General features: G+C 38.4%; 1 long non-coding RNA gene across 1 annotated transcript in view; it reads left to right on the forward strand.

Annotated features, from left to right (window-relative positions):
* Positions 1 to 21,640, forward strand: part of LOC136144081 (uncharacterized) — a 351,985-nt gene that overhangs the window by 189,625 nt on the left and 140,720 nt on the right. Inside the window, exon 3 of the long non-coding RNA XR_010658477.1 lies at positions 3,453 to 3,543. This is a non-coding gene — a long non-coding RNA (uncharacterized lncRNA). The remainder of the gene's footprint in view (positions 1 to 3,452; positions 3,544 to 21,640) is intronic.

The following is a 21,640-nucleotide window of genomic DNA, read 5'->3' on the forward strand; positions in this document are numbered from 1 at the left end:
AAAGATCTAAATGTAAGGCCAGAAACTATAAAACTCCTAGAGGAGAACATAGGCAAAACACTCACCAACATAAATCACAGCAAGATCCTCTATGACCCACCTCCCAGAATATTGGAAATAAAAGCAAAAATAAACAAATGGGACCTAATGAAACTTAAAAGCTTTTGCACAACAAAGGAAACTATAAGTAAGGTGAAAAGACAGCCTTCAGATTGGGAGAAAATAATAGCAAATGAAGAAACAGACAAAGGATTAATCTCAAAAATATACAAGCAACTCCTGAAGCTCAATTCCAGAAAAATAAATGACCCAATCAAAAAATGGGCCAAAGAACTAAACAGACATTTCTCCAAAGAAGACATACAGATGGCTAACAAACACATGAAAAGATGCTCAACACCACTCTTTATTAGAGAAATGCAAATCAAAACCACAATGAGGTACCATTACACGCCAGTCAGGATGGCTGCTATCCAAATGTCTACAAGCAATAAATGCTGGAGAGGGTGTGGAGAAAAGGGAACCCTCTAACACTGTTGGTGGGAATGCAAACTAGTACAACCACTATGGAAAACAGTGTGGAGATCCCTTAAAAACCTGGAAATAGAACTGCCATATGATCCAGCAATACCACTACTGGGCATACACACTGAAGAGACCAGATCTGAAAGAGACACGTGAACCCCAATGTTCATCGCAGCACTGTTTATAATAGCCAGGACATGGAAGCAACCTAGATGCCCATCAGCAGATGAATGGATAAGGAAGCTGTGGTACATATACACCATGGAATATTACTCAGCCGTTAAAAAGAATTCATTTGAATCAGTTCTAATGAGGTGGATGAAACTGGAGCCCATTATACAGAGTAAGTAAGCCAGAAAGATAAAGAACATTACAGCATACTAACACATATATATGGAATTTAGAAAGATGGTAACGATAACCCTATATGCAAAACAGAAAAAGAGACACAGAAGTACAGAACAGACTTTTGAACTCTGTGGGAGAAGGTGAGGGTGGGATGTTTCAAAAGAACAGCATATATATTATCTGTGGTGAAACAGACCACCAGCCCAGGTGGGATGCATGAGACAAGTGCTCGGGCCTGGTACACTGGGAAGACCCAGAGGAATCAAGTGGAGAGGGAGGTGGGAGGGGGGATCGGGATGGGGAATACGTGTAACTCTATGGCTGATTCATATCAATGTATGACAAAACCCACTGAAATGTTGTGAAGTAATTAGCCTCCAACTAATTAAAAAACAATAAAGCTTACTTTTAAAAAAAAATCAGATTTTCTACTAAAGTGGTTTTTAAGTATTTGAAGCTCTGTGGAATAAAATAAATTAATTTGCAATCGTTATATTTCAAGGGAATGGTAAGAAATAAGAATGCTAGATATTGATATATGCTGAGGAGGAAAAGAACTATAATCAGTCTTTATTAAACACTAATGAATGTTCAGCACAGTAACTTAATAGGGCATTAGTCATTTATCATCAAATTTCAAAAACTTGTGGATTGGAGGGATGATTGTAGGTTAGAGGGAAAAATGCCTAGTCCTTAAAGTTTCCTTACAAGAACTAGTCACAGTTGAACCATTCCTATATAAATCTATAATAAAATTTTGGTTTTTACTTTAATGTTTTCATGATGAACAACCATTAATATATATTTGATATTTATGCAGGTATAATCACTACCACAGGATTGTCTACTAATATTAGTGATTGTAAGATTAATGAGATTGTAGGATTTATCTAGTTCTTGTGTAAAAAATAGTCCAGTGACATTGGCTATGAATACTCTTCTTGATTTCTGTTGTAGATTTTTTTAGCTTGTAAACAAATGCTTTTCCAAAATAACTCAGACTATGTTCTTCATCCCTATAAGTCAGACAGAGGAAAGTCTGGCATGGCTAATTTTAAGGCTTTCTATCAAAGTCAGTGCCGTGAGTAGGATGGTAGTGCTAACCAGCAGGACAGTTTACCTCCATGGATGATGCCATAAAGACATCTTCATGGTTTCAGAAGAAATCATCTCTAGTTCATAAATGAGGGAACATATTTCAACATGCAGGGGGTGGTTGAAGCTTCCATGGTAGCTCAGTTGGTAAAGAATCTGCCTACAGTGCAGGAGACTCGGGTTCAATCCCTAGGTTGGGAAGATCCCCAGGAAAAGGGAATGGCAACTGGCTCCAGTATTCTTGCCTGGAGAATTCCATGGACAGAGGTGCCTGGAAGGCTACAGTTCATGGGGTCTGAAGAGTTGGACTTGACTGAGCAACTAACACTTTCACTCAGAGGGTGGAAGAAAATAAGCAGATTTATTAATGAATTAATTGTGGTAAATATGCAGTTTCCAGAGGTAAACTGATTTTGTACATATATAAGTTTTTCATATGTTTTTCATATATATGATAGTCTAATGGAATATTTTATATGTTATTTCCATATTATACCTTTAAAAATATTTCTGTGAAGAAAAACTTTTATGTTTGAATAAAAATCTGCTTTACTAAGAATTTGCAATAAGTTTATGTTATGCAATTATCTTTGTTGCTAGGCAGCCCCGATAGCACTTTTGATGTGTAATTTGCTTGAAACTGTTAAAAGGGCTCTGCTGAAGTTTTGAAAGCAACTGAATTAGCCGCAGAGAGCGTTAGGTGTTGCTATTTTAATGAACTGAAGGTTTGCGTTTGGGATTAAGTTTAGTGAAACCAAAATAATTTGGCACTTTGGGAACTGAAATCTGTTGAACAAAGTTGAGAGGAATTTAGCATTCACTCTTATCTCTTGGGGCGTCCTAACCTTCGCCCACTAGTGCCTCCTCCATATCTTAATTCAGAAATATTTTTTCTTAAAAGTTCATGCTGTACAACTTCTGCTTGGAAGTGTTTCCTCTGTTTAAGTCTGCTCTGTCCTTGCTTTCTTCACCCCATACGTCAAATAGTGGACATTATGATGAGGCAGGTCAGGGGGCCTCAGGTTTTCCCCCAACATGTCGGGCTGACTCCCATCTTACTGGTTGGAGGGCCATCCCAATGTCTTGTACAGTTTTCACCTCTGTGACCAAGCCTTTAATCTGATGCTTGATTTAGACTTTTAAAATTCTGACTTTGCTAGAAAGTTATCTTGGTGTCTCCTATAAGTTGTTTTGAGGGCTCAGACCCACCTCCTTCACCTGTGGGCTCACCTCCCAGAATCCTGACCCAGGTGTGATGGCCAGAGTTTGTATATTCCAGTGGTAAAATTAGAGAGCTTCTCTCTGCCTTATTCTAGAATGGGATTTCCAGATAACCCTTGACCTGGGGTGATTTAAAACCCCTGCTAGTACAAATTCTAATCTGAATGGCACTTGGAAGACTGCTCAATAAATCAAAAGACACTGTTTCCTCCATTAGTTTCTTCTTGAGTTTATTTATTATTATTTTTTTTTCTTACCAACAGTTGCAAGAATTACAGGCTACCTGCTTGCTGCTGGTCTGGGATGTGGCTGCTTAAAGAGTGAAATCTCATGACATGCAGTGGTTGTACCCAGGTGAGGTGTTTGAATATATGCTTAGTTAAGGATGTGAATATATTATTTCTTTAAAAGTTACTTTATTATAGTTCTGAGTTTTCTTGTGAAAGGGAAAATTAAAAAGCTAAATATGATCCAGACCTTTAAAAAAATACAGCTTGAGTCATTTTCCCATGATTACCATAATTCTGATGGTAATAGTTTTATATAAATTTTTCATTTTGGTTTTGTTATTGTGTATTCTATATCACAAATAATGAGATAAAAAACAGTAGTCTACTAAATGATTTGTTTCTGGCTGCATGTGACTTAGAACAGTGTTTGATTTGTGGAGTTGATGAATGTCAGAGTATTTTAATTTGAACAAATCAAGGCAGATTATTCAGATTTGGAGATGAAACTCATGCAATGCTTGATACTCCAGTGATTCATAATAGTAAGTTAAAGCTTTTTTTCTAAGAGTGTAAAATTTTATTTATACTAGTGTAAAATTTTCCAGTATGATGATATCTTACACTACAAGCCATTAGCATCTCAGTTAAAATTCATTTATCAGATTTTTTTCCAACATAAGAGTTGTCTGAGATGGAATAGTACATACAACTGGAAAATTTTGAAAGGAGCACACATGGACTTACTTACAAAATAGAAGCAGACTCACGGACTTAGAGAATGACTTTATTGTTACCAGAGGGGAAAGGTGACTGGGGAAGAGATCATTAGAGATTTTAGGATTGGCATGTACACATTGCTGTATTTAAAACAGATAACCAACAAGGAGCCACTGTTTAAAAAAAATGGGGGAAAAGTTTGCCAGTAGCCTCACATTTTATACCTATTCTTACCATCTTGTTTCTTTTTATGTACTGAAAGTAGATCTTTTTTTCATATTTGGGGTTTCCTATAACATCTTTTTTTCTTCTGTAAAAGATTGAAAATCCTTTAATGCCAACAGTCAAAAATGGACATGACTTATGGTTTTGGTTTCATGTAGACAATAATGTACTTTCCAATTTGGGCAAATTTTGGCTTTGTGTTTTTAGCAATTAGCATTGTGTTATAATTTTTTATTTAGCTATCTGTTTCCCTATTATATTGTGAATTCTTGGGAGCCCGTGGTTGGTAGGAAACCTGTTACATCTAGCATAGCACTTAGTCCCATAAGTATTGATAGATGTCTAGCAAACATTTTTCCAAATGAATTTATTTAAATGCCAGGCAATATTGAGTCAAAGCAATTCCACTATTGAGCTTATTTTCCATTGAAAATATCCTCAATGGCAAGCAAATACACTGACCTCTAAAATATTCTTGTCCAAAATATCTGCATCCAAATATCTGCATCTTGTCCAAATCAGCATCATCTTTAAGTTGGTGGCTTAGTTGTACTTTAAGAAAACAGCTTTATGATATCATATAAATACAGGCAGAACTTGATTGTCTAGCCTTTCAAAGTGTGATGGATTGCCTCTTTCCTTAAGAGGTGAATAAATTATCACAACCTCATAAATCTTAGTAATCATTTTTCCTCCTAGTTTAAAGATTTTCATGAATAGCTCACAGGGGGTCCATTAAACAAGGGTGGTAGAAGAGAAGTAGGGGAAAAAAAAGAAAAGGAAAGCTAAAATGAAAAATAAAAGGGTGTGTGTAAGCCGTTGTATGCCTAGTTGACATGGATGTAACATGGTTTCTGTGCTATCTTTGTCATGTGGAATAAAACTAGGCTCCCAGAAGGAAAGACTTTTTTCTGGTGAGTGGTAAGTAGAATGCTTGTTACCAGGAAAGAGTGCTTCCTCCATTGCAGGGCTCTGGATGGGTGACTTTGGGGAGTTTTTATCTTCATCTCTGGGAGGAGCAACTACAGGGAAATTGGAACCTAAAATTTACCTGATGAATAAATCACCCAAGGCCCAAAGCATATTTTCTTTTTGTTGTTGTTGTTCTTAGATTTGTTAATTAATTTATTTTTGACCATGCTGGGTCTTCATTGCTGTGTGCAGGTTGTCTCTAGTTGGCAGCAGGTAGGAGCTACTCTTTTGCTCTGCATCATGTGGGGTCTTCCCAGATCAGGGATTGAACCCATGTTCCATATACTGGCAGGTGGATTCTTTAACCACTGGACCACTAGGGAAGTCCCTTCAAGGCCTGTCTTCTATGTTAACACTTGCCTTTTGGTGTCATATGGACTTGGGTATAGAAATGTATGCCATGTGATGTCATGCAATTTGTATGCAAAGAAAGTTTTTGGGTTGTTTTTGTTTTGTTTTGGTGTCCTTTTGTATCTGTGTGCTGGCTGTTGCAAAGCTTATTCCTCAGACGTGAGGAATAATAGAAGGTATAAGGTGCATTTTCTCTAATGATATTCCTCATCCATTTTTCCCGTTTGATGTAGCACCCGAGTCCATTCAACACTAAGCATGTTTGAATTTTTCTTTTAAGCGAAAACTTAGGTGTCTTTGGTGGTCTCTGGCTTATTTGTAATGCTAGCAGAATTTAACTAAAAGACAGCATATTCAGTTGAGTATGGGAGGTTTCTGTTATATGCTACAGTGACATGCTTTTGTCATTCAGTAATATTCATTAAACAAAAACTAATTTTAAGAGCCTATTATGTATCAAATCCAGCACTAAGCATTGAGATTTGAGATACCACAGGAAAGATTATATTTCTGCCATCCGGGTACTTCAAGTCCTGTGGAAAATCACAAACAAGTATTAAACAATTTAAACAAGTTAGTCTGTTTTGTTTAATGATGTACCCCCATACTTTCAAACTGACTGACATAATTGGTGCTCAGGAGATGTTTGTTAAAAGAAGACTATCTATGAGGTAAATGTTATAATGGGGAAGGAAAGAGTGCCATGGGATCAGAGAAGTCTTCCCCTACCTCAGCTTTATTGAGGTTGGCAAATACAATTGTAATATATTTAAAGTGTACATTGTAATGGTCTGATATACACACTCACATACACACACGTATTATTTTGTGCTTTGGATGATAGCCATCCTAATAGGAGTGATGGAGTATCCTATTGTGCTAGAGCAAGCATCTTTTCATATACCTGTTGGTCATTTGTATATCTTATTTGGGAAAATGTCTATTCAGTTTCTTTTCCCATTTTTGAATTGGGTTTTTCTTTTTTGCTGTTGAGTTGTTAAACAAGAGAGTTCCTTTTATACTTTGGATATTAGCCCTTTATCAGATATATGATTAGCAACTATTTTCTTCCATTCATTAGGTAGCCTTTTTGTTTTAATTGCTTCCTTTGCTTTGCATAAACTTTTCGGTTTGATGTAATCCCACTAGTTGAATTTTGCCTTTTTTGCCTTTGCGATGGTGAACTGAAAATGTACCCAGTTAAGGCCATATAATGATGTTTCTATTGATGGAAAGAAAAAAGTGAAACTGTAGCTTGTAACCGTGGTACAAGCTAGGGCTGCACATGGTCTCACCTCTGTGTAGAATTACATGTAAATTGTAGTCCAACAGCCAAAATTATTTTTAAAGGAATTTTTATACTTTACCTGAATCTCTTAAAGAACATTGAAAAGAATCAAGATTATGTCTTCAAACAGATTTGAAAAACTTCTTTCCTCTTCTCTTATATTTTTATGTATTTCACAGCTGTGGATCATGAGGTGACATCCACTGTAAAGATCACACCTCTCTGACTGCTTTTTTGATGTCTGAGACAGGGATAGTATCAGATTGGTCAGTTTGCTGATTACAGCTTCTCAGGTGTTCACAGAGACATTTTCTATCCTCACTCTCTGTCACATTCATCTGGAAATCCAATTGTTATTTATGTCACACACGTGCACATATACCCACACTCATACAGACATATATGAATCAATTAATGATCTTAGTGTGATGTGATTTATCTATTTGTATATATTTGATATTGTGAAATATATCACACATAGGTCTTGAAATGATTCAATGACATTTCTGCCTGGACACACTGAGATTTAAAACAACTTCTGGTTCCATTTAATAGCAACAAAATCCATAGATCTTCATAAGCAGTGAAGTGTAATGAAGGTTGAACCTTTTTAAAATCTTTTATATCATTGCATCAATGAAGGAAAATGCTTAAGACTAGAAGCAGTTCATGCCATATGGTTGTAATAAGAGAGAAACTCTAGAAAAAACAAAATTAACAACAACAGCAACAAATGGATCATTCAGGAGTCTGTAAAAAAGGTAGAAGTCAAATGGGTCAGGGGAGATGCCCAAAACCCCTCACCTCCAACTCCTGCTTCTCACTACTACTGATCTCTGCTGTAGGTTCTTGCCCACATCCTCAATAAGCAATGTAAACTGAACTATTTCTCTTTCTCTTCTATTTCAGGGGTAAAAGTATACAGCCCTTAGCCCTCCTAAGATATCATGCATGCTGCATGTTATTAGGAAATGAAACTACATATAGTTGCACATAAAGATACAAACAAATACCATATGCTTAAGAGGGACTTAGACTTTCTTCTTGGTCGAAGTATATTTAAGAAATATAACAAAATTTGAAGACATTCTGCTATGTGATTTTGCCAGACAAAAGTCAACTAATGCACTTAGATGAAGCGCCTGTAATAGTCAAATTCATACAGATAGAAAGTAGAATAATGTTTGCCAGGGGCTTGAGAGGGGGTAACTGGAGAGTATTTATTTAGTATGTATAGACTTTCAGTTGATGAAGAAGTTCTGGAATTGGTTTGTGTTAATTATTACACAGTAATATGATTTATTTAATATTACTGAACTGTATACTTAAAAATGATGCACATGGTAAATTTTATGGTATGTGTGTTTTGTGCATGCCTGAGTGCTAAGTTGCTTCAGTTGTGTATGACTGTTTGTGACCCTATGGACCATAGCCTGCCAGGCTCTTCTGTCCATGGGATTCTCTAGGCAAGAATACTGAAGTGGGTTGCCATGCCCTCCTCCAGGGGATCTTCCTAATCCAAAGATCAAACCCACATCTCTTATATCTCCTGCATTGGTAGGTCAGTTCTTCACCACTAATGCCACTACCCACACACAAAAAGACAGTGCAGGGCAAAAGTAACCACGTTTGAAATATACTGAATGCTCTGGAGCTGGACCAAGTCACTTCCTCTCAATCACCAGAGTACAGGCCATGAGAGTTCAGAGGAAACTTATCAGCATGACTTGCCTTCATCATCTGTTGCATCCAGGTGCTCATTACAGATGGCCCACACACCCTAAAAGACAGGGATCAAGGCAGGGGCTTCTGAGTTGAGCACTTATCTCACTATTAAACATCAACCTTAAAGACAAAAAAAAAAACTCCAACATAAATATATCATTTGCCTTTGTTGATTTCACATCTACATAAATTAAGAGGCTAAATGAGATGAGAAATATTTCATTGATAGAGTATTAATCACTAGATAATACACACTGTGAAAACAGCTCATCAGAATTCATTAATGTTTTTTTAATCCCATTTTTGACACGGTAATTTTTGATTTGAAAAATAATGCTCTCTTTCAGCATCCGATAACACTCAGATGCTCTGCACAAAACCCGTGGGGCGCATTACACGCCTTACATAGAGTTTTCCCTGTTTGGTGTTATAGGTACTCCACGTGTTGATGTCATGCTGGTGGATTTCCTTCTGCACTTTTGACTCTAAACATAATTTTTCAAAAGATTCAGTGAATCACAGTTTCTAGCATCAAAGAGTTACAAGTCAGAAGTCTAGGCAGGAAAAGTCAATATTACTTTCTCTTAAAAATCTTTTTTGGCCCCCAAAGTGGAAGGCTGCTAGAGCAACACTTGGCTGGCTTTCCTAGTTCCTCCACTGTGTCTTATAGGCAACCTTCCTGGAGACAGAAATGTTTTCCCAGATTCTGTTTGCTTGTTTAAATGCTAAACGATCCTTTAAGACTTATTGGAAGCCCTGTCAGCACCATGACCCCTTCCTGATTAGCCTAACCTCCTGCAATGTTCTTGCACAGCATTTATTTTCAGAATCACTCCCTCAGAATTATCATTCACTGAACTTGCACATGTGCTTCTGTAAGGATGTATGTGTGTTAGCTTCCAAGGTGGCTCCCAGTGACCCCCACATCCTGGTTTTCACACACTAGTGTGGTCCCCTTCCATATTTCATCAGGGCGGATCCGTATGACTACAGTCCATGGCAGGAGTGATGGTATGTCACTTCTGATATTCGACTGTAGCTTCCACCTTGGATGCCTTCTCTCTCAGATTATTCTCCTCAAGGAAAGCCAAGTACCATTTCCTGAGACCACTCAGACCATCTGTGGATAGGGCCCTGTGGTAACTGAAGTCTCTGGTAAACAAGCACACAAAAACCTGAGGCCTGACAACAGCAGTGTTCTTAAGATTGGAAGCGGTTAATCCCTTCGTGGATCAGTCAGCAGCCCCAATGGGTGTCTTCTCTGTAACCTCCTCAGATACTTTGAGTCAGATTCACCTGGCCAAACTGCTCTCTGCTCCTTGTCCTATAGCAACTGTGAGATAATGAATGCTGATCTACTAATTTGGGGGTAATTTGTTATGTAGCCTTAGATGATGAAATATTTTATCTCCCCAGCTAGACTATAAGCTCCTTAAAGAAGGATTCCCAGCTTTCTGATTCCTCATGGTGCTTGCACTTATCTATTCAACTAAAAATAGAAAGATAGAAAAGTATTTTTTATCTACCTGCTTAAACTTTTTCACAGGTACCAACTATTCTGAACAGTGCCTGTGAGATCAGTAGGAGAAAACTGGCACTACTAATGCTGTTCTAATATGAATGGGACAAGTTAAAGATAATTATTTGACCATGGGCCTAAAACTTAGCAGAAGCTGATGTCTAAACCCTGATTTAGAAAAGAATCTATGAAGTCAACATGTTTCTAATCTTTTGGTTCCCTGAGTTCTCTGAAGGCCCCACATTGTCCTCTTCTGCTGCTGATTCTTTCGCAGGCACGGCTGTCATTAACTCTGGGTTCTGCAGCCCTTCTCAGCAGAGTCACGCCACAGATTGAACAATGCTTGACTCTGACACATGACTTCCATTGTTTCATTCTTTGGTATTGGCCCTGTGATTTCAGATAAATATAACATCTCAAGCCTGTTGTGAAAGGAGGAAGAAAAGCAAACACCCCATCTTATAGAAATGTTGCAAACTACAAATTAAAGAGTATTCTCTCCCACTCTCTGTCTCCCATCCCTGTTCATCAAGGTGTTTTGGCAAAAGAGATATCTTAAGATAAGCAGTAATTGGTATGAGGAACACGTGTTGATATTCGGCATCTATGAGATATAACTATTAACAGATGGATGTTATTTATAAACTCTTGCATGTTTATCCTGGTTCTTTGGAACTCTTTTCTGTGTCTATCAGCTGCTGTTGGGATAATTAATTACACAACCCAATTCAGTTAAAAATTTTGAAATGTACATTGTCTATATGATCTGCATATTTAATCCTCTTGTTCATCCTGCCCAGTGTTTTAGATGCCACTCATTGCCTAATACACACACACACACAAATACACATATTGTGCCAATTAGTTTTTAAAACTTCATTTAGGTTTTCCTTTCACTATAGTCCTTTTCTTTTCTAAAATCTGTTTTATGTTTCCTTACCCCCAGCCATACCTGATTCAACCTAAAATAGAACCAATTAAAAAAATGTGGCCTAGAATGTCATACATGTTTTATTTTGCTTTATTTATTTATTTGGCTATGCTGGGTCTGCATAGTGCTTGGGGTTTCTCTAGTTGCAGCAAGTTGGGGCTACTCTTCCTTGTGGTGGTTTCTTTTGTTGCAGAGCACGAGGCTTCAGTAGTTGCAGAGTGTGGGCTCAGTAGTTGTGGCGTAGGAGTTTAGCTGTCCTGCAGCATGTGGGATCTTCCCAGACCAGGGATCAAACCTGTTTCACCTGCATTGGTAGGCAGATTCCTTACCACTGGACTACCAGGGAAGTCCCATAGAATGTCATACATATTTTTCAGTGTTTTAGTAAAGTAATTTAAAAGCATTATTAAATAATTTCTAATAATATGGCTTATAATAAGGAAACTCTTGGAGCAGTTAGGTTTAATTGAATCCAAGATAGCCTGCTCTTCCTAAATAGGAGAACGTTTTATAACCAGTAAGCAAGTTGATCATTTGTCCAGAACTTGAAGGGAGCAAGGGAAGGAATGAAATAATGAAGAGAAGTAAGAGAGAGACAGATTTTATGACTACACGTGAATAGTACTACAATCCATACAGTGGAGCCTGAACTCCCTTTATCAACACTAAAATCCAGTGTCTGTCTAGCTAGGACAAAGTAATTTAGGTTGGAAGAAGAGTACTTAAATGCCACAGACGGTCGGGAGGGTTGAACTGGTTCTGACTGGCACTTATTTGTCAGTTGAAAAGCAGATTCCAAATTCCCTCCTTTTTGAAATTTTCAAAGAATATCAAAGGAATTTCTTCTAAGTTCATCTTTCTCTCCAAATGTCTGTAAAAAAAAATCTTAAACTATTGCTAATGGAAATGGATTTTTAGTCAGCAGGAATTCATAGTGCTAAATCATCATCGAAGTTGCCAACAAGGTAAATAAATAACCATATAGATGAAAACAGGGTGTGATGTGTTAAATATATCTTTAAAAAGCAATTTTAGTTATACTCATAAAAATATTCTGCATCCATAAAATTCATTACATAAGAACCAGTTTTTAATTCTATCTTAACAGTGATGTGCTTTTCCCCCTCTTAAATAGGAAGTTAAGCAGCTTTACAGATATTCAGAATTAGAGCACATAGGAAATAAATGGGTGTTTAAAAATGGCCAATGGGCTCACTTATACTCCTGGGCCAGGTAGAGTAAGAGTGCTTGAAATTATCCCTATTGGCCAAAGTCCATATATTCATGTTTAATAGTCTAGAGCTGAAGCATTACATAGATTCAAATATTATCTCTGTTCATAGTCAACCTTTATAATTCTGATCAAGGATTCTCTTATCTGTAGTTATTTTTTAGTCTTTAATACTTCCATAAAATTGGCCCCTAGTTTTTCTGTCAAGTTTGTTCCTCAGAACATACAGATATTTAGTGCATTTACTTCTAAATACTTACAGCTACACTGTTTATATACATTTGTGTTATGATGAAGATCTTATTGTAACTGATTAACCTTAGTACGTACTCTGCAGCCAGGAGAGGGAACCTTTTTGTGAGGTCTCTCCTTGGAAGAGTTTTGGAGAGGCAATGCATTGGGACTTCCGTATAGCTCAGAAGGCAAAAAATCTGCCTGTAAGGCAGGAGACCTTGGTTTTATTCCTGGGTCAGCAAAATCCCCTGGACAAGGAAATGGCAACCCACTTCAGTATTCTTGCCTGGAGAATCCCATGGACAGAGGATCCTGGTGGGCTACAGTCCATGGGGTTGCAGAGTCGGACATGACTGAGTGACTAACACACACGGTGCGTAAGAGGCTAAGAGCATAGGTTTGGTATTAAACAAGACTGCTAAGAGGAGTGGAATGTAGGGTTTAAGAGCATGGGTCCTGGAGTCAGACTGCCTGGTTTCAGCCAAATTCCAGCTCTTCCAATTATGTGCTATATGATCTTGCATATTTCATTTAATCTGTTTGTGTCTTAGTTTCCTCAAATATAAATGGGAAATTAATCATAGTATTTATCTTATAGAATTACTTTACGCTAAAGTATTTGGAGCAATGTTTCAACACACTCAGAATGTAGTCAGTTGCTATTTATTATTGTAATTGTTATTATTAAAAGTTTCACACTCCAGCTTCATCACATACCAATATGATCTTGTATAATGTCTTAACCCTTCCATTTGTCTATCTCTAAAATGAAGATCTAAAGACCTGTTTCACAGGGTGGGAATTAATATTATAGAAAATACAGAGCAGAGAACCCAGAACTTGGACTATATAAATGCTTAGTGAGTGTATATACTCATGCGTCTAACTTCTTCAGTGGCTCCTTAACTATGAATGTGTGGCTTAATGTACTTCTGAGATTCCTGACCTGTGAAGTTTCAGGATGAGACTGAATTTGAGCTTTACAAAGGGAAAGTTTCTTTATCAACTTTGAAAAATCAAGATCTGGTTTTACTGCAGTTGAGGAGACTCGGAGAAAAACCCCTTTCTCTAAGCTAGTCAACCCCAGTTCAGTTCAGTTCAGTTGCTCAGTCATGTCCGACTCTTTGTGACCCCATGAATCACAGCACGCCAGGCCTCCCTGTCCATCACAAACTCCCAAAGTTTACACAAACTCATGCTTATCGAGTTGGTGATGCCATCCAGCCATCTCATCCTCTGTCGTCCCCTTCTCCTCCTGCCCCCAATCCCTCCCAGCATCAGGGTCTTTTCTAAAGAGTCAATTCTTTGCATGAGGTGGCCAAAGTATTGGAGTTTCAGCTTCAGCATCAGTCCTTCCAATGAACACCCAGGACTGATCTCCTTTAGGATGGACTGGTTGGATCTCCTTGCAGTCCAAGGGACTCAAAAGAGTCTTCTCTAACACCACAGTTCAAAAGCATCAACTTTTCGGCTCTCAGCTTTCTTCACAGAAAAATCTCTCACATCCATACATTCATACATCTCACATCCATACATCACATCCTTACATCACATCCATACTCTCACATCCATACATCACCACTGGAAAAACCATAGCCTTGACCAGACGGACCTTTGTTGGCAAAGTAATGTCTCTGCTTTTTAATATGCTATCTATGTTGGTCATAACTTTCCTTCCAAAGAGTAAGCGTCTTTTAATTTCATGGCTGCAGTCACCATCTGCGGTGATTTTGGAGCTTAGTCTGGCATATAAATCAGAATGCTGGTGAGGAAGAGGCTGATAAGTAGACTGTGGAGAAGGTACATTCCTTTCTCTCCTATAGTAAGTTTCACATGGAAAGTCATCGTGCCCTCAGACAGTTGTTTAACTGTGATCATCAAGGACGGGACTCCACAGGGTGTCCTCAAGCCCTCCAAACCCTTTAGGGTATCTCTGAAGTCAAAACATTTTTATAACAATGTTAAGAGATTATTTGCCTTTTTCACTCTCCATCATGAGTGTACAGTGGCATTTTCCAGAGTCTACATGATATATGATGATGATATCATTCTGACAGTTAACAGGGATTTACAATTAAGTATTTTGCATTTAAACATTTTCTGAGCTTTAATTTCTATTATAGTAAATATAAATAGATATAACTCAGATTAAAAAGCTCTTTGAGTCCTCAATAATTTTGAAAGTTATAAGGGGTACTGAGACCAAACTGTCTGGAATGTTTAATCCAAGAGGGGACCATTTTATTTCTGGCATGGGTCCATTCTCTAGCTTTTGTCTGGAGGTATTTGATGCCTACATACTCTCCTGCATCACTGAATCTTTACTTCCCTTTCCCCAGATTCTTATGAAAATAAGACTTGTACTGTTCTGTTGAAACCTTCCTCTCCTACAAATTATAGTAGAGTTGATTAGATGCCATTTCTTCTGACCACAATCATTTTTATGCCTTCCTGAAACTCTGCCCATGTCATGTTGATTGAACTGCAGCCACATTCTGGTATTCCTGAATGGATTTTAAGTTCATCCTATTGCTTTAATCATCACATTTACAATCCACCTCTCAGGGTCAGCCATTGGTTTATGTTCCTCAGACTTAGTCCCAGAGAACATACCAGTCTTTCAATTTCTAGGTCTTTTTAGTGGAGCTTCCACCACTCTACCTGCTGTGCCTATACATGTGTGCTCAGTCGTGCCTGAGCCCATCAGGCTCCTCTGTCCATGTGATTCTCCAGGCAAGAATACTGGAGTGGGTTGCCATTTCCTTCTTCAGGGGATCATCCCCACCTAGGGATCGAATTTGCCAGGCAAGAGTGCTTGAGTGTATTGCTGTTTCCTTCTCCAGGGGATCTTTTTGTCCCAGGGGTTGAAACGACATCTCTTGTGCCTCCTGCATTGGCAGGTGGATTTTTTACCACTGTGCCACCTGGGAAACTCAACAGTAAATGCTTAATAGGAAAAGCAAATATGGAATTTGTTAATATTGTTCCAAGTTAAATTTGGTGTTTGTTCTTTGCTATCATGTATTGATGTAATCATTAAAGTCTGGTAGAATTATTCAGGCACATGAAATGACATCTGGAAAACAAAGCCGTGTTACTATTCATTTTAACTGCTTATAGAAGGCTATTAAAGGGAATAACTTGAAGAGGTTGGATGTATTTTAATATTGTATGAGGCAATCATGCAAATGTAGAAGCCTATAGGTCCTGGGTCAAATTGGATAAGGACCAAAAGAAATTTGATTTTGAAAAAATACAAATTTTAATAAATCTTAAAAATATTGTCTACATTTATTGACCATAGAGGCTTGCCTTAGATATGTATCCTTGCCTCTAACTGTAAATTACAAAGACTAGTGAAATATAACAAGGCTCGTGAATTCTGAATTTTATTTTTATATAATGCTGCTGCTTAGTCGCTTCAGTCGTGTCTGACTTTGTGCGACCCCATAGATGGCAGCCCACTAGGCTCCTCTGTCCCTGGGATTCTCCAGGCAAGAATACTGGAGTGGGTTGCTGTTTTCTTCTCCAGTTTTTCTATATTGTCAAGTTTAAATACTTAATTGTGCACATGATCATGTTTTATATTCAAATGAACTTTTGGGAACGCTATACTAGAGGTTTGCAGATTTTCTTGTTTCAGCTCTGATTATTAACTATTACAAATCTCAATTTTGAAAAATTTAGAGTAGAAATAATAATCCCTTTCCTCATCATATTAGAGAGGCATCGAATTATTCATAAACAATAAAGTGTTCTAAACACTAATGACCTTCTTAAGGTCTCCCTGCGAGAGCATAGACTTAGATTTGGGTTTAAACCCTGGTTTAACCTTTTACTGGATTGTTGGCTATGAGCTTTTAGATCTGCTACTTTCTCTGAGCCTCAGCTACTTCACTGGTAATATGAGAATAAAATGCAGCCCAGGAAAAACTCCAATTCATCATAAATTTATCTCAAATAGTTTTGGGGTACTTACAGAGGTGCCACGGGTACCCCATGAAATGTTACTCTTACTTATCTGGGACTCCCCATTTCCCTCCTTGACTCCTTTTCTTCAGGGAGGCAGTGTCTCCCATGGCTGCAGCAGCTGCTGACATACTATTATCTGTTATGAGTGACAAATTGCCTCAACATCTTGTGGAGTAAACAGTTAACATTTAGTATCTCAAGGAGTACATGGATCAGGCATTCAGAGGCGGCTCAGCTGATGCTTCTGGCTCAAGGTTCTTCATGAGGTTGCAATCAAGATGTTAGGTGGGGCTTCAATCATCCAAAGGCTTGAGTGGGGCTGAAGGGTCTGCTTCCAAGATGGTCCATGTGCAGGGCTGGTGACAGGAACCTCAGTTCAGTGGTGGGCTGAAGCTGGCTCATTAATGCTTTTAAAAACTAATTGTTAACATCTAAGAATTTTGCAAGCCAATTGTTAAACGCAGCCATTATTAAAAATTAAACTTTGTAAACTGTTTTTTTGACAAATGTACTAAAAGTTAAGGTAATAAATCCTCAAAAGTACTCACTCACTCCATGTTTCGTTTATTGATGCTCTCGTGGTTCTTTAAGTCTTTTATATCTTTATGGAGGAAATGATATATTGCTGTGCCCTATAGCACATATCAGTCTCATCCTATCTCTGAATTCAGTGACATTATGTTGGTTGCTTGAAATCAGTCATGGTGGAAGCATTTATACATAGATATCAGCAAGCACTACAAATCAAAACCTGATTTATTGTATTATTGATTGTTTAGACTTTAGAAGGTATAATTTGTGCCCTGTACATCCTTTATAACGGTTAAATTGTGTGTGTGTGTGTGTACGTGCGCTCCATCATATCCGACTCTTGGTAGCCTCATGTACTGTAACCTGCCAGGCTCCTCTGTCCGTGGACTTTTCTAGGCAAGAATATTGGAATGGTTTGCTGCTTCCTACTCTAGGGGATCTTCCTGACTCAGGAACTAAACTTGTGAATCTTGCATCTCCTGCATTGGCAGGTGGATTCTTTACCACTAGTGTCACCTGGGAAGCCCATATATATATATATATATACCTGGGTTGGAAAGATCCCCTGAAGGAGGGCATAGCAACCCACTCTAGTATTTTTGTCTGGAGAATCCCCATGGACAGAGGAGCCTGGTGGGCTACAGTCCATGAGGTTGTAAAGAGTCAGACACAACTGAGCAACTAAGTGCACACACACACACACATATACACATATACATATAAATGAAATATATGAGTCAGAGAACATTGAGGGCCACTTTGGAGGCCAACAGCTAGTCTGCCTTTTAGTCCCCGATGATTCATGTCTCTTCCATATGCAAAATGCACTCACACCCCTCCCAGCACCCCCTAAAGTCTCAACCAACTACAATTTCAGATTGTGAAGTCCAGAATCCCATCATCTAAATCATGCCCAGATGTAGATGCACCTCCTCAGGTATAGTTTTTCAAGTATAACTCCTTGAGTACAACTGTGCTTTATCTGAACACTTATGAACCTAAACAGGCAAGTTTTTTGTTTTTTTTTTTCCCTCTAGCACACCCAACAGACAATGGTGAGAGAGACATAAGATAACTCCTAGAGAAACACCTGTTTAAAAACGTGGAAAACAGGAGACACACAAGTGCCAGTGGCCTGAAACCTAACTGGGCACATTTTGGAAACTGCTAGGTTAGAATGTGGTTGTACCTCTCTGTGATTCATGGGTCTGCCCTCCAGGCTTTAGTTTCTGCCCTCTGTCACTCATCGCTTTCCATGAAAGGTAACTCAGGTGTGCAACTGTGTAGCTTTCAAGCCTGATCCCTGCAATTTGAATTTTGAGAGATCAAAACCTTTTTCTTTTTCATTTTTTGCTGTTTCTGCCTCATTCAGTCCACGGTAGTGGTGTTTCTGCCAAAATAATTGTCCTAAAAATTGTGTATGTTCCTTATTAGACAGGAAGCATATCTGCAAATCTTTTTGAAATAAGTCCGTCTCTAACTTGGGTCTCTGCTGAAATCGCTAAGGAAATCCACCCTAAGGTTTCTTAGAAGCTCTACTGTGTGACTGAACAGCTCTTGAGGCACCACATCAAATCTATAAGACGGTATTTTCCTGGAAATGTCTTGGAGTTCACCGTCGCCTGGAAGCCATTTCTTAATTATAGCATTGTCAGTTACCTGGAGAGGCTAGGGATTTCTAAAGCCAGAAGATCCTTTTTCCTTTGTTTGTCTTTCCTTTAGCGTATCTCTCTCTGCTTACATTTCACTATAAGTGGCAAGGAACATCCAATGCATTAAACACCTGCACTGATATCAGTTAGGTCATCCCATTTTACATGGTACATTTTCTGCTTCCCATATAACCACAGGAAGTGGTGTCACCAAACTTGCTGATGCTGCATAGCAGTATCCCTTTTCCTCCAGTTTCCAGTGACTTTTTTTTACATCTCCTTTCAGCTTTGACTCACACCTTCCTCAAAGGTATTCTGACTTTTATTTATAGTCTGTTCACCACACTTGAGCCTCACACTAATACTCTCTCTGGAGTCTTTGCTACTTCTGTCCACTGCCTTTTCCAAAACCATTTCCATATTTTTAATTATTTGTTACTCTGATGCTCCACTTCCAAGTACCAGAGTAACACAATCAATAATATTATCTATTGCTATGTAATAAATTATTCCAAAACTTGGTTACTTAAACTAGTAAATATTTATCTTTTCACCATTTTTATGGTCAAGAATCCAGCTAGTTTGGGTAATTCTGGCTTGAGATCACTAATGAGGCTAAAGTTAAATTTTTGGCTTGGGATGAAATCAACTGAAGGCTTGACTGGGGCTGAAAGATTTGCTTCCAAGAAGGCTCACTTACAGGACTGTTGGCAGAAAGCCTCAATCTGTCACTGGCTTTTTGGCGGGAACTCTCAGTTCCTCATCACATATCCTATCCATAAGGCTGTTTGAGTGTTCATGGCAGCTGACTTCTTGCAGAGCAAATGATTCAAGAAAGAAGAAAAAAAATAATAGAGCTGCAGTGTCTTTTATGACCTATCCTAAAAAGTTAAAACACTGACTTTTCTACAACATTGAATTTCACAGATCAACTATATTCCGTCTACATGGGAGGGATTATACAAGGGCATGGCTACCAGGAGAGAGAGAACTTTGGAGGGGCACCTTGGAGGATGACTCTTACAGACACCCAAATCAGCATCTATGCCACAGATGTTCACTAACTATGTCTTTTCATTGAGCGTATACATTGGAGCTCTGCTAGGTGCCTGGGCTGAAGCTGAGGACTCTTGAAGTTGAGATTGCCGATGCTTCTTAGATAACACGATGTACATAAAGCACTCAGCACAGTGCCTAGAGTCGAATAAGTGCAGCAAAAATAATGTTTTTTTTTGTCATTCCTGTTTTATTGGAGATTCTGAGTCAATTCCTGACCCAGAAATACAACTAGTAGCTTCCGGCACAAATATGGAGGGCAATATGGCCCTCCCCATGCCCATTAAAATTGTAAGGAAAAAACCAGAGCTTTTGTTTCTACTTAACACCTCTCATAGTCCTTTGACTGAATCTCTGGTGAGTTGGGCCCATGTACTATCAGAATAATAGACTCTGTACTTCCCTTTAGTCCAATGACTGGCCTCTACCTTTGAATAAAAATTTAGCCCCTGCCACTTCCTCTCTACTTTCCCTAAAAATTAATTGTTGTCACCACTTATTTCCAGCTGGTGTCTCTTCAACTATTCCTGCAAGTAATCCCTGGATGTTTCCCTCTAACTCCAGGCTTGCTGGTACATGCCCAAATCATGTTTGTGCTTGGGCTGGGACACTTCCTGCTGTCAGCAAAAGAAGCAGCTAGAAAATGGGGGGTCAAAGTGAAAGCTAAGCTTAGGATAGAAAATTCTGAGTTATCTGAATAAGCAGTGTATGTTCTCAAGCTAAGAAGCTGTTTTTTTTTTTTTTTTCCCTCATCTGTAGCTCATCTCTGAGTAATCATAACTAACCCCCAAACATGAATAATATCATTGTTGGATATTATTTTTTGATCACATTTGTTGAGGCAAAAAGTATTGCTCTGAAGTAGATTATCCTGTTTGATTTCTGATGAAAATTAGAATGAGAACCAGGGAAGTGTGGAATTGTTTGAAGACTTTGATGCTTGACATTAAAAAAAAAAATTCTTTCTCAAGGCACAGTTGTTCAATCAAGGTAAAGGTTTTTGTTCAATGCATTACTTACAAGACAGGTCAGGTACATCTTTTCAGAGTTGTCTTGTCATGTGTATGTCCCACCACTGAATATTTGAGTGATTCTGTTTTCTGAACACTCTGTGAAGCCGCACATGCAGACACCCTGTGAACTGGAATCATCTCCCAGGAAACAGATGGACACTAACATTTCAAATATAGTAATGGTGGCCACATAGAATACAGTTTATGGAGATAAGAGCCACCATTATTTATTTATTTATTTTTTATTAGTTGGAGGCTAATTACTTTACAACATTTCAGTGGGTTTTGTCATACATTGACATGAATCAGCCATGGAGTTACACGTATTCCCCATCCTGATCCCCCCTCCCACCTCCCTCTCTACCCGATTCCTCTGGGTCTTCCCAGTGCACCAGGCCCAAGCACTTGTCTCATGCATCCCACCTGGGCTGGTGATCTGTTTCACCATAGATAATATACATGCTGTTCTTTCAAAACATCCCACCCTCACCTTCTCCCACAGAGTTATTTAAATACTAAAATAATAAATTATTTCATAAAGCAACCTAGACTAGTTAAAAATGGGGTAATATGAGAGTAAATTGGTTGTTATGATGAAATTTGACACAAGGGCCATAATTATTATTTGGCCTCATAATTTTAGGTGATTTGAGTCCAATAAGCCAGGGGTTTATCAACTCTTTACATGGTCTCTCTGGAGGCAGTATGTGAGGTGGACTGGGGCATAAAGCCTTGAAGTCCTAGGGGAAGTGGGTGAATAGTAGAATTTCAGGAAAAATTAGGGAGAAACCATGAGGCTAAAAA

The sequence above is a fragment of the Muntiacus reevesi genome, chromosome 11, assembly GCF_963930625.1.
Source record: "Muntiacus reevesi chromosome 11, mMunRee1.1, whole genome shotgun sequence".
Lineage (NCBI taxonomy): Eukaryota > Metazoa > Chordata > Mammalia > Artiodactyla > Cervidae > Muntiacus > Muntiacus reevesi.